General features: G+C 43.2%; 1 pseudogene; it reads right to left on the reverse strand.

Annotated features, from left to right (window-relative positions):
• Positions 1-2,157: 2,157 nt before the first annotated feature.
• LOC140736336 (uncharacterized) lies at positions 2,158-9,558 on the reverse strand (annotated as a pseudogene).
• Positions 9,559-14,763: the final 5,205 nt, after the last annotated feature.

A 14,763-nucleotide genomic window follows, 5' to 3' on the forward strand; every position in this document is an offset into this window, starting at 1 on the left:
GCAAGTGCACGTACTGTGGTCTGCCAGTCAGGTAATCAATAATCCATGACACCAGGGAAGCATCCACCTGCATCACTGTCAGCTTCTCACCCAGCAGAGCAGGGCGGATGGTGTTGAATGCACTGGAGAAGTCAAAAAACATGACCCTCACAGTGCTTGCCGGCTTGTCCAGGTGGGCGTAGACACGGTTCAGCAGGTAGACGATGGCATCCTCAACTCCTAGTCTGGGCTGATAGGCGAACGTGAGGGGGTCTAAGTGTGGCCTAACCATAGGCCGGAGCTGCTCTAGAACAAGTCTGTCCAGGGTCTTCATGATGTGAGAGGTCAATGCCACCAGTCTGTAATCATCAGAGCCACTGGGGCACGGTGTCTTCGGTACAGGGACGAGGCAGGACGTCTTCCACAGCACCGGAACCCTCTGGAGACTCAAGCTCAGGTTGAAGACATGATGAAGTACTCTACATAGCTGGGGGGGGGGGGGCACAGGCTTTGAGCACCCTGGGGCTGACACCATCCGGGCCTGCAGCCTTGCTTGGGTGGAGACGTTTCAATTAACGTCCTCCCACTGCAATAAATTTGGTAAAGGGAACCACATTATCAAAAAGGATAACAGCAGCTTGCCTTTCTAGACTTACAGTATGTATTGAAACAAACTCTAGATGGCAGTTTATATAGTCCAGCTTCTTTCAAAATAGTTTTTTGATTGAACTTTCATATTCAGAAAAGTATGCAACTTCACTCAATTTCTCAAATCTGGTGAATGAGTTAATTAATTGATGCAACTAAAGGCAGAATATTTGGATCAATAGAATAAAAGCACAGATGGTAAGACGACACAGTAGCACAGATAGTAAAGCAGCTAACTCACACCTCCAGAAACTTAGGTTCAATCAGGCTTATTGGCGCTATCTGTACGGAGTTTGCTCATCGTCTTGTCTGTCTTAGGTTTCCTCTGAGTTTTCTCCCGTGTGCAGTTTGGTTGTATAAATGGCCTCGGTAAAATTGCCCGTAGTATAAGTAGATGTAAGGAGCTCTTCGGGCCTGTGTGGGGTGTCAGAGAGTGTTGGGTTCTGAGGATTTCAGAGCACCTGAATCGGTTAATTGTCGTTTAATGAAAGTCCTAAATCGTTTAGAGTTCCTTGAGTTTTCCTCAAGCGACACGCTCTTTGTAATGCTGTCCCCTGTTGCTTTCTGTTTAAGCTTGCAGATCTTATTTGATGGGCTCAGGGATTCTGTGTTACTTGTATTATTTAAGCAGATGCCCATTTACTGCTAATCACAGGGTCCTAGTTTGAAGAATATTATTTCTTGCAGCATCACTCAGCCAAGTCACCGATGCTGTTTTGGAATCATTATGAATAAGCTCTCGTCACCATCTCTACATCGGAGTCTGTCTTTCCTCTGCACTTGGGTTCCCATATTGCCATCCCACAACGTAGCAGAAGGACCCTGCCAAGAAATGGACGCAGTGGAAGTCGAACAGTGGTGTTTTGACATCGGTTAGCTTTAGGTGAAAGTGCCATCTATTCTCAAGTCCATATTCTGAGTTTGTCAAATTTCTGTTGCATAACAATAAGGCCACAGTCAGTCCATGTGGACTGCAATGTCCCTCGTCCCATTGTGCTGAATGCTGTCAGCCCACTGCTGTTCACACTGCTGCCACGTGACTATGTTGCAAGATCCAGCTCAAACCGTGCCATCGCAGATAACACAACAGTGTTTGGCCCTTATCAAAAACTATGATGAGACATAGTGAGGAAGTTGAGTAGCTGGTGGATTGGTGTGAGAAGAACAGCCAAAGCCTGAATGTGGAGAAGACAAAGGAAATCACTTGGACTTCAGCAAGGTGCAGATGAATTCATGACTCCTCTGTAGAGAAGAGTCTGTAAATGACCTCACCTGGTACCTTAATATCTCCTCCCTGAACAAGAAGACACAGCAGCGCCTCCACTGCCTAGGAAGATTCAGACAAGCTACGCTCCCCCCCAACCTACTCCATCTTAACTGTGCATTGCAGGAGCACCATTGAGACCGTCCTGACAAGTTGTATCTCCATCTGGTATGGAACCAGTTGAGCATTGGACCAGAAGTCCCTACGAAGCACTGTGAGAACAGCTGAGAGGATCATCGGGGTCTCCCTTCCATCCATCAGGGACATTAATCAGGAGTGTTGCATACACAGGGCATTAGTTGTAGAATACACCTGCTGGTGCTACTTCGACACGTCTTCAGTGATGAACCCGGGGTTGTAGGATGTTTCAGGTCCTTAATCATCAGCCACCCTCGCCTGGGTGACCCCAGCCGGGGATGATTGGCCCCCAACTTGTGTCCAAGTGACGCACTAATCCACAGATTCCCCCCTTCGGATCCACAGCCACTGCAAGGCCTTTTCAGCAGCCTCCAGAATGTTCTTGGTGGCTCTTCTGCACTGCAGTCCTTTAACTCCAAGGAGTTTAAGAGTTCACTGTAACGAATGGCCAGCAAATCCCCAGCACCCAATTTCAACTGGCCCACAGCAAGCTCTCCAGCCATTGCTCCAGCATTCTGCAACAAGATCTGTGTATCTAGCCCTCTTGCGCTCGTTGGCCTCTTCAATCCGGTCTTCCCAGGGGACAGTAAGTTCCAGCAGGACCACTTGCTTTGTAGACTCAGATATGTCCGGGTGGAGCGGAGTAGCTGCGATGTTCTCTGGGAACTTGAGCTGCTTCCCTAGGTCGACTTGGAGCTGCCAGTCTCGTGCAGTGGCGAGGAGCCCTCCCTAGGAGCTAGGCCAATGTTGAGCCTTCTCCCCCCGCTCTAATAAAGGTGATGGACTGTTTGGGAGCGTGCTGATTTTTGCTGTCTTGAATCGCTGTGCTGATTGCGTCCGCCATAGAGCTTAGGACTTGGCCATGGTGCCAGCGGCATCGCCCTTCCCCCAATGCCTTCAGGAAGCAACTGAGGATATGCTCCAAGGTGCCCCTCCTCTGGCACAGTTGGCATGCTGGAGTGTTTGCCATGCCCCACCTGTGTAGGTTGGTGGAGAACATCATAGATTGATTGGATGAGAAACTTGATACGCAAAGGTTTGGATCTCCAGCGCTCTGTCCAGGTGAACTCGCGAGGTTCCACGTGCTCCCATCTAGTCCAGACGCCCTGTTTGTACATGCTGACCATCCTGCTGTATCGTTCTTCCTCCACTTCTGCTCATATCTCGTCCTGAACCGGTTGACGTTTCTCCTTTCCACAGGTTTTGTCATAGCGTGGTTTGGGAAAACAGCCCAGTCCTGCCTGCGCCACCGCCACCAAAATGTTGTGCTGCAGCCGAGCCTTCACTTTGTCAACAGCTTCCTGTGCTTGCCCCTTCCTTTCGGTCTTTACGCGGATTCATGCCGAAGCGACTTTAACATCAGAGGAGTCTCGGTACATCATTACCTCCCTGGCTTGAGTGACTTTGAATTGTTCTGATAGGCTGCTGATGGGGAGCTGCAGCTTGGTGGAATGCCCATACAGGGCAACGCTGCTTAATGTCCGGAGGAGCCCCAGCCACCTCCGGAGAAGCTGACTGATGGTCTTCTCTAGAGCCTCCACTGTTGACATTGGCACCTCGTAGACTAGAAGGGGCCAGAGTAGCCTTGGCAGGACTCCGTGTTGGTACATTCAGGCTTTGAATTTTCCTGGAAGCCCCGATTTGTCAATCGCGTTGAGCCAGGTTATCAAGTCGCACCTGTTTTGTTGAAGTTCAGCTGTGTCCTTCAGGGAACTGTTGAAGATCTTACCCAGGCTCTTGACTGGTTTTTCTGTCACCGTTAGAATCTGGATCCCTCCCAGGGTAAAGCAGAACCAGTCGGCCACTCTTCCCTTCTTCAGGACCAGAGACCTGGACTTGGCTGTTTTAAAGCTCATCCTTGCCCATGAGATGAGCTGTTTTAGCCCTTGAAGGAGCCATTTGCACCAAGGGACGGATGTTGCCATCACCGTCAGGTCATCCATGAATGCTCTTATGGGGGGCTGCCGAGTGCCAGCTCTAGACCTGGGGCCTCTACATTCCACCTCTGCTGACTTGACAACCATGTTCATGGCCAGTGCGAAGAGTGACACCGAGATTGTGCAGCCAGTGATTAGGCCCTTCTCCAGCCGATGCCAGGCGGATGTTAGTGACCCTGAGATGACTCTCAACCGGAAGTTGCTTTAATAGTCCAGAATGAGGTTTCAGACTATCTCTGGAACATGGTGTCTTGTCAGTGCTGTTTCAACGAGCTTGTATGGGGTGGATCCATAGGCATTGGTTAGGTCTAGTCAGAGTACTGCAAGGTCTCTTCTGTTTTCCCTTGCCTCCTGGATCAGCTGGGTCACCACTCCTGTGTGCTCCAGGCATCTAGGTACTCCCTTCTGTACTGAGGTGTCAATGTATCCATTCTTCAAGAGGAACTCAGTTAAACGTTGGGCCACAATCTTGAAGAAGATCTTCCCTTCAATGCTGAGCAGCGAGATGATACGACACTGCTCGATGTTGCTTGAATCCTCTTCTTTTGGTATCCAGACACCCTCCGCTTGCCTCAACTGAGCAGCGACCTTTCCTCTCCGCCAGATCACCTTTAAGATCTTCCAGAGTTGCATAAGGAGCCTTGGGCACTGCTTGCAGACTTTGTAAGGCACTCTGCTGGGGCCAGGGGCGGAACTTGCTCTTGATGCTTTGACCACCTTCAGGGTGGGCTCAGAGATGTTGAATTGGGTCACCGGTTCGGGAGGTGTCACCAGTGTGTCACACAGGCTGAGGTCCTGCTCTCTCGAGGTGCCACTGAGATGGTGGTTTATCTCCTCTACAGAACAAGTGGGGTGGCCACGTCACCTCTGTCCCAGTGTCCTTTCGGTGAAGCCGATGGGATTGGTAATGAAAGCACTCCACTTTCGGGCGCTCTCTTTGCCCTTCCTTTGGTGCCACTCAGTCCGCCTGAGTGTGGTGAGCCTCCTCCTTATGATATCTGTGAGGTCTGACAGGGCAGTTTTCTCCACCTCCTGGGCCAACTTAAATTGGTGATTCGGAGATTTGAGTTCTTGTCTCAGATGGCTGATCTTAAGTTCACGCCTGTTTGGTCTCGCTGGATTACTTGTTCCATGCTTTTCCTCGAAGCCAAACCATTCTGAGCCTATGCTCATTATGAAGGTGCACATAGTCCTGAGCTTCTGGTCAGCATTGCCCTTCGATATCACCTCCAGGATCCTGTCTACATCCTCACCCATCTGGAGCCACTCCTTCTTGTTAGCGGCAGGCCACATCACCTGACGTTGTTCCCACTTCCTGCTTAGAGGGGTGACTTGTGTTGCTTGGAGGTTCTGGGCATCGTGGGGTGACCCTGGGCCTGTCTCCTCCTCCGTCTGACCAGGTTCTGTAGTCAGCACCACAGAAGTTGTAGTACCAGCTACTGCTCCTGTGCATTGCTATTACTAAGGAACCCGTCCATCCATCCTGCATCCTCTTGGACTTTCTACCATCAGGCAAGAGACTTCGATGCCAAAAACAAGAACAGTCAGGATGAGGAACAGTTCCTTCCCCCCCAGCCAAATGGGTTCTGAACTCCCTGCTGCATCATAATCATAGCGTCACCGGTTAATCTGTCCCTTACCTTACAATATTTAATATTAATGTTTGATATTTATGTCTGATTCACTTGTAGATTTTATCTTTACCTTCATAAATTATCATGTGTTATGTGTACTACTGTGCTTCACACCCTGGTTCAAAGAAACTTTGTCACATTTCTATATTCATTATATGGTTATTTACGTTATATACATGCAGGTAGTTAAATGACAATAAACTTGACTTGAATTGAGTGTCTGTAGTCTACATTCTGAGTTTCTCAAGCCCATGTTCTGAGATTATCTAGTTTACTTTATGAGTTTCTCTGGTCTCCGTTTTGGGCTTTTCAAGTCATAAGTTCTGAGCTTTGGGGTCCCGTGACTCAGGCCTGCATAACAATTGAGTGCTTCAAGCAGCTTATTGATTGTTCATTTGATTCAACAAATCAACATTAAAATCAACAGTGTAAATTTTGGAAGAACTTGTTCTATCCTGATGTTGTACCTTGCATGTGATGGTATGCCTTTGATAATGTCAAATCAATGTTCAGAAGGACACTATCGGGAATAATTGAAATAAGCTTACATGCTAACAACTGCAGTGGGATGGACTAACCTTTTAATTCCTGTATGTGTGTTCTGATGAGTGATGCTAATGGTAGCAAATGCTCCAGTGTACAAGAACTTCCTGAAACAGTAATGTGAACTTGCAACCCTGTAGTGCCCTGCTCCAAAATCTGATTCCTGGCAGGAGTGTGCGAGCACACAGTAAAGTGACCCGATGAAGAGTAAGCTGCCTTAAATTTAACCTTTTGATGAAAATCATGGTACTGACTGTGAAAATTAAACTTTTATGAAATAAATGAAACAGAATTACAGTGAAACAGCTAACTCAGTGAAAAGGAAAGTCTGTCAATGCTGTCTTATTCGGTGAAATTAAGAATACAGCTGACTGTATCTTAATCACCTCTGGTAAAATAGTGAAGAGTAAAACATTGTGTGCAAGGTCCTTCCAGGATCCTGCAAGGTTTCAAGTTTCGAGTGTTGAGTTTCATGCTTTCAAAGAGTCAGGTTTCTGGGTCTGAAGAATTTTTCTGGGTCTCGAGGATTTTCCATGTCTCAAGGCTTTTCCTGGGTCTAAGGGTCCCAGTTTAAGCATTCAAGGTCATCAAGCTTCTCCAAGTCATCAACATTCTCCAGATTTCCCATGGCTCTCCAGGCCTGCCATTGCCCCCCAGGATTCCCATGGCTCTCCAGGCCTGCCATTGTTCCCTAGGATTCCCATGGCTCTCCAGGCCTGCCATGGCCTTCCAGGTTTCTCTTGTCCCTCCAAGTTTCCCATGGTCCTCCAGGTTTCCCAGGTCTCAAATGTTTCACCAGGACTTCAAGGCTTCCAAGGACTTTTCAAGGTTTCCAAGGTTTTTGCAATGTCTCCAAGGTTTGTTCAATGTCCCCATCTTGAAGACCCCAAGTCTGTCTTGAGGTCTCCCAAGACTCCTAGGCCTCCCTCTTGAGGTTACCCTTGATGCTCCTAGGTGCACTTAAGATACCCCTTGAGGTTCTTTAGTCCCTCAAGGTTCCCATGTCTCTCTCAAGGTCCCCAAATTTCTCTGCCTCTCAAGGTCTCAAAGGTTCCTTGCATCTCGAGCTCGCTCTTGAGGTTTCCTAGGGCTCTCTTGAGGTCCCTCTGTTGTGAGCTCCCAGGCCTCTTGAGTCATCCCTGGATCTCGAGTTCCACAGGTCTCCATGACCTTCAGAAGCTGTCCACAGGAAGGGGAGTGGTACTCTAATGAACTTCTCGGGCCTGTGAGGGGTGCTGGAGAGCATCGGGCCCTGAGGTTTTTATAGCTGAAATAGTTAATTATTGTTTAATGAAAGTACTCCTGTTAAGTTTATTTCGATAGTCTTGGGAATATCATGTTACTTGTATTATGTAAGCAGACACCGATTAGCACTAATCACAGGGTGCTAGTTTTGAGAATGTTTCTTCTCAGTGCCGCTCGGCCAAACCACTGATGTTCTTTTGGAATTATTATAAATAAACTGTCATTGCCATCTCTACATCAAAGTCTGTCTTTCCTCTGCACTTGGGTTCCAATATTGAAAAGAATGTGGGTAGAATAAGTTACTTGGAAATGAAGTAGGGGCAGGCAATTTCTCTATGAGCTGGCATTAACTTGATGGGTCAAATGGTCTCTTTCTATGTCACAGTGAAACAAGCAAATATAAATATGAAAATAAGTGTATCATCTTAGTCTTGAGTTCCGTGCTTGTCATACCACTCAAAATCTTTGTCTTAGCAGTAAGCACTTAAGGCTAAACTGCCCTCCTTATAAGGCTAAATATTCTGGAAAGAAGTGACTAGATCAGGTTATTTTTTTGTTTGCATACAAATAGGATCATTTCCTGTAGAGTCATAAAACGGTATTGCTCAGATACAGGCCCTTTGCCCAAGCAGTCCATGTTGACCAAGGTGCCCTACGCATCTAGCCCCAGTTTCCTGTGTTTAGGCCATATCCATCCAAGCCCTGCCTTGTCTGTAACTACTCAAACGATACTCTTACACCTGCTTCAACTATTTATCTGGTAACTCCTTCCATATACTCACCACCCTCTGCATGATAAAAATGCCCATCGGGTTTCTCTTTTCTCCCTTTGCTCTAAATCTATCCCCCAATAGATCTGGACTCCCCAGGAGAAAAGACTGTTATCATTTACCTTATGTATGCCTCTCATAATTTTAAATACTTCCATAAGGTTGCCTCATCTATCTCCTATATTGTAAAACATAAAGACCTAACCTGGCCTGTTATATTTTGTAACTCCAAAACATAAAAACTAATTGAAGGGATGCATAGAGCTGGTTTAAATATATATGTTTCATTTTTTTCACTTTAAGCAAACGGTGCACTTAATGTGGCATCATAATGATGTGTGCTATTTACATACTTTTACACGTAACCTGTAATGAATTATGTAAATATAATGCCCTGGTTCATATTTTTACTGTTATGCTGTATGTATTTCATTTTGGCAGCTCCATAAGAGCAGACTGTTCTGTTTTCATGCTTGTCTGAGTTACTGTGGAAGATGAGAGATGAGGAAAAGTGTGTGCCATCCAGTTATGATGGTCTGATTAAGGGGAGATTTCTTCGGTAAGGGACACTAAGATTGCGCTGCGAGCTTTTGTTTGAGAGGAGATGAAGAGAGAAGACACTGGGGAGAACTGGTTGTTGCATACGATTAGGTGGGAGACCTATTTGTTCGAGATGGATTGCGAGCGACATTCAGAATGTAGTGTGTGCTTTCACATTGACCGAGGGCTCAGTGCATGGGTGACAGAGAAGTTCAAGATGAGCTCCAACCTGTGCACATTTGACATTTAATTAGAATGGGCCCCTTTCTTTTTGTTATTCTTTACTAACCCTTGAGTTAAGATTCATAAATATGATTCTTTTAATTGTATGCAGTGTATTGTCTGCTAGTTCGTGGCATTACTTTGTAACAGGGATAGCAAATGACACAGCACTATATTTACAATATTACTCAAATACTACTAAATATTAAATACACAACGTTCCACCCTGCTTAGCTATAAAGTCCAACTCAATACAGAATGAATGTCAGATTTTATATATATAAAACCCTTCTGTGGATTGGGATTGAAAATGAACACGAGTGGTTGATGATCAATAATGAGGGTAAACTTTCTCTCATACAACTACTGGTTGAAATGTTTTACACCCCAAACCAAACTCAAGCTGTCAATCTGTGCACATTTTTCTCTGCAGCTGTAAGGCAATGTGATGCAAAGGTTATGGGGGATCACATTCATTACTCATTAACGTGTGACATAACTTCATCTATACCATAGGGTGAGGCATCACGGACAAGATTGACTGGATAATGCGGATCATAATGTGTGAATACTGTGTCTGATGTCACCATTTCCATTACTTTATTAATAGCCACTTCACATGCTTTGTCCATTGCCATTTCTTCCTGATCTGTAGTAATGAGTTCAAGAGATGGAGCACAGTAGCCAGGTTTGGCAAGAACCTGTAACAGTAATTGACAAATCCTAAAAAGGACCACAACCGTGATAAGTCATTTGGTCTTGCATCATCCACCTCTGCTTGAGTTTTCTCAGCACACTTGTGTAATGCTTGTGCATCAATGGTGTGACCACAGTAAGTGATGCTTGGTGTAAAGAATTCACACATGTTGCTTTGTGGTCTGAGCCCATAATCTTCCAATCTTTTGAACACTGTCTTGAGATTTTTGAAATGTTCCTTTTTATCCTTACCGTTAACAATGATGTCATCCAAGTAACACTGAGTGCCCGGGCAGCCTTGTAGCACCCAGTCCAGAACCTTCTAGAAGAGTACAGGTACAGACACTACTTCAAAAATAAACCTATTAAAGTGATAAAGCCCTTTGTGAGTGTTTATGGTGAGAAACATTTTGGATTCTTCTTCCATCTGTAGGTGAGCCTCAGCTAGGTCCACTTTGCTGAAGTGTTTCTCTCCAGGAAGGATTGCAAAGATATCCTCTACCCTGGGCAGAGGGCAAATATCTGTTTTCAGTAGTAGGTTGATGATGACCTTAAATTCACTACAGATCCTGACAGACACATTCCTCTAGGCTACTGGGACCACTGGTGTTGCACACTGGCTACTTTATCATAGATGGATTAAGGAAATGGATGGGCTTTGAAAAACTTAGGTGCTGCATTTTCATTGAACACAATTTTACCCTTGATATGTTTGAGTTTCTCCAGTGCCATCCTTGAACACGTCTGAAGGCATATCCAGCACTTTTCCTAATTTGCTTTCAGTTGACATTCTTGCAGGGGATGTGACACATAAATGATTGATGGATCTCCAATTAAGTTATAGTTATCTTATCCAATCATGTCCCCACAGTGCTGGCTGTCCTGCTTTACCACATACAAGGCTAACGTGGCATTTAGGCTGTTGTATTTCACTGTTATGAAAGTCATTCCCACAGGTATTATCTTTTCTCCAGTCTAAGTTCTTAGCATGATATCTGCAGGCTTCAGTTCAGTATATTTGAAATGCCTTTCAAACTCATTTTGTGGAATGACTGAAACAGCTGAGTCACTGTTCAATCACATTTTACTGAATTTGCCGTTCACTTCCGGTGTAGCCATGTTGCCTATCTATTACTAGTTACCCAGTCCCATGTCACTCTCACCTTCATCAGATTTTTCATCAACAACATGCAGATTAGTGCCCTTTGGAACTGCAGCTTGACTTTTTATATTTTTTCTCTTCCGTGTGTAGTTCATTTGCTTTTGTCTACCTGACGTGGTCTTTGTATGTGACCTAACTTGTTGCATTTTTGGCAAGTTTCACCTTTAAACCTGCATTGTTCTGGTGTATGTGATCTTCTGACACTACAGAAGCACAATTTGTTCAGCCTGGCAGGCCTCCACCTAGATGCTGCAATTTTTGTTCACACTCACTTTCATTCCTGACTGCAATTCAATTGCATCTCTGGCTGCTGTTTCCATTGAAACAACAATTTCAACTGCTCTTTTAAGTGTAAGTTGTGCTTCAGTTAGGAACCATTTTTGAGTGCTTTCTTGTAAGATTCCACAAACTAAAAAATCTTTCAGTGCCCATCACTGAACTGATAATGCTCAGACAAATTCTTCAATCCAGTCACATGTGCCAAAATGAATTTTCCTTCCTTTTGATTCTGCTTATGAAACCTAATGGGTTCTGCAATCAGCCGTGAGTTTGGTTCTAAATGTTTCTGCATTACTTACATGATATCATCAAAGCTCATCTCGGCTGCGTTGGTTGGAAAAGTCAAACTTCTAAGAAAACGGTATATGTTTAAACCCAGTGGACACAGCAAAATGTGCACTCACTTCTCATTGTCTATTTCATTTGCTTGAAAATACTGCTCAATTTGTTCCATACATATTAACCAGTTATCTCTTGTGCAATCAAATGTGTTTATCTTTCTGATGTAGCCTGCCATTCCTACTTTTTCTTAATGATTATTTTCACCTGGACTCACTGTTCAGGAACCTGTGAATTTGCCCATTTTCTGCCTATGTTTAAATACTTGACTGTCTTATCTTTATCGAAGAAAATGTGCTATTTGGAGGAAAAAATATGCTGCAATTTTGTTTTTAACTTGAGAGTCTCACTGTGTTTCAATAGGAAAGTTGTCATCTTGAGCTTGTTTAAAAATTCCTCGTTACCACTGTTAAGTTTTGTAACTCCAAAATATAAAACCTAATTGAATGAAAATATGGAGCCAGGAATAAATGTATATGTTTCATTTTTTAAAATTTTAAACAAGGTGTGCACGTATGATGTGGTGACATAATGACATATGCTATTTATGTACTTTTACATATAAACTGCAGTGCATTATGTAAACAACATAGAATGTTTAACCAAATAATATATTTACAAATATTACTCAAATATTATTGAAATATTCAATACCCAACATGGCCAGCCTCTTCCTATAATGGAACTCAGACCTTCTAGTCCTGGTATCCTTGTAAATCTTTACTGCATGCCTTCCAGTTTAACCACTTCCTTCCTATAACGTAATATGTGCTGGTGCTGCAGTGGTATCTGCACCTGGATATCAGAACCAAAGGTCTGGGTTCAAATCTGGCCAGCTCCTTGAATGCTTCCCATCTAAGATGGGTTGAGCTTCGAGCTAGCAACTTGGCCTTGTAAAACAGACAAACACTAAAGACACAGCAAAGTTCTCACCTGATGTTCCAAACAAAGTGCAGGGAGGAACATTTTTCCTATAACATGGTGACCAAAACTGAATCCAGTACTGCAAGTGCGGCCTCACCAGCTCATATATTTGCATTGTGACATTAATTATTTTACTGATGTTTTAAACAATTCCACTAGCCTAATAAAGAGAATACAGAACATTAATTGAACTTGCTGTAACAAGATTTCTTGATGTTGAAATCTATGGGAATTGGAAAGCAAACATGAATCAGCACTTGCTCCTATCATAAAAGAGTCTCTAATACCAGCATAATGTGACCTTACAAAAGTTCAAAGTACAAAGTACATTTGTTATCGAAGTATGTATACCATATAGAATCTTGAGAGTCATCTCCTTATAGACAGCCACAATAGATAGATAGATAGATAGATAGATAGATACTTTATTCATCCCCATGGGGAAATTCAACTTTTTTTCCAATGTCCCATACACTTGTTGTAGCAAAACTAATTACATACAATACTTAACTCAGCAAAAAATATGATATGCATCTAAATCACTATCCCAAAAAGCATTAATAATAGCTTTTAAAAAGTTCTTAAGTCCTGGCGGTAGAATTGTAAAGCCTAATGGCATTGGGGAGTATTGACCTCTTCATCCTGTCTGAGGAGCATTGTATCGATAGTAACCTGTCGCTGAAACTGCTTCTCTGTCTCTGGATGGTGCTATGTAGAGGATGTTCAGAGTTATCCATAATTGACCGTAGCCTACTCAGCGCCCTTCGCTCAGCTACCAATGTTAAACTCTCCAGTACTTTGCCCACGACAGAGCCCGCCTTCCTTACCAGCTTGTAACCCAATAAAACCCATTTAAAAAAAGACTGTCAAACACCCAATGTGCAGAAGAAAAAACAAATCATGCAAACAACAAAAGCAAGCTGACAACTGAAGTTCATGAAAGTAAGTCCATGATAGTCAAGTGGAAAAAAATACCTTAAATAGATATCATTCTTCCCACCGTTGTTCATGGCATCGACATTACAAAGATTCCCTTATATGGGATAAATGGAAAAGTTTCAGTGAGTATTTTAGTTGAACTGAATTATAGCAGAAGCTTGTGAAGTGTATGGAAAGCTGTCTCTTGGTGTAATTCATCATGTGTATGTGTCCTGTCATACTTGACCTTAGAATGTTTCATAATAGAAACATTTGCTATCATTTCCTTTATCGTAAGCATGATTTCCACTTGCATTACATAAAGCTTAATAGTTTAAACTGCACTCTGTTTCAATATTATAAACTTTGAACTCTTCTTAAGGGCTGGAATAATGTGAAATTTCATCTGTTGCAGATGCAGCCATGTAAACATCTCTGGTTTCAAAGGGAGAGTCATACAGTATGTACGTTCCAGTAAATACAAAAGCATTCGTTTGAAATGAAAGGCACACCTTGTCAAGATCTCTGGAATGTCCTTTTTACAATGCAAATCTCTGTCACCTGTTCACTTTTCTTAAAATATATATTGAAAAATATGGATTTGAAAATCAATTATGTATTTTACATGTAGATTTGAGAATTATAGTTTTCAGATGTAATTGTGTAATTCATGAGAAGTAGTATTCTCAGCTGTTAAAAAGTCATGAGGATATTCTGGACCATGGCCTTGGGATCCACCTCCAGGCCTATGGTGCTTTGCTGAATTTCGGGTGACAATCTGGGCTTCAGCTTGTTTTGTCCCTCAGAGCCAAACAGAATACGTGGCCTCAGTAATATGAAGGTGATGGGCTGTTTCAGACACAGTCTGACTCAATGTGCATTTGTGAGCAGAGTGGAATCTAAAAGCAGGGACATTATGAGTGAACAAGGCTGGACCAAAAGAGTTGTGGATGGAATTTACTGTGCTTTGAATCTGATCGATTGGATTAAAAGCCATTAATTGTGAGATGACAGAAATCAAAATGATTAAATTGGAATCTAAAAATGGAAATATTACACCTCATCCCTACATAACCTTAGGTAGGCCCCAGCTCTCCTACTCCACGCCCAGGAAGATATTTTTGCTTTGGTAGGTAGCATGATCATAAGGCTCAAATAATTCAATTATTGTGGAATATAACTTAAGCTTGATTTGCATTCACTTGTGTTTAAAAAATGGTGCGGTAATCTAGTCAAGACTTATAATGTGATTGAGGAAGAAACAGAGAAGCATTTTTATCTTATAGAGCATTGCGAAGCAAGAACTCATCATCTTAAAGTCAGAGGAGGCCATGTTGGAGTAAAATTACTAAGCACTTTTTTACCCAAGAGATAGTGGAAATCTAGAAATGCTTCCCCTCAAAACAATTGATATACTTTTCTTAAGGTGTCAGGGAATATGTTCAAAGGTAATTGGAGACGAGGAACAGATTTGCCCAGAGGGACTGAATATTATTTTGATTATTTTATTCCTATCCTATATTTT

Source organism: Hemitrygon akajei, chromosome 11, assembly GCF_048418815.1.
Source record: "Hemitrygon akajei chromosome 11, sHemAka1.3, whole genome shotgun sequence".
Classification (NCBI taxonomy): Eukaryota; Metazoa; Chordata; class Chondrichthyes; order Myliobatiformes; family Dasyatidae; genus Hemitrygon; species Hemitrygon akajei.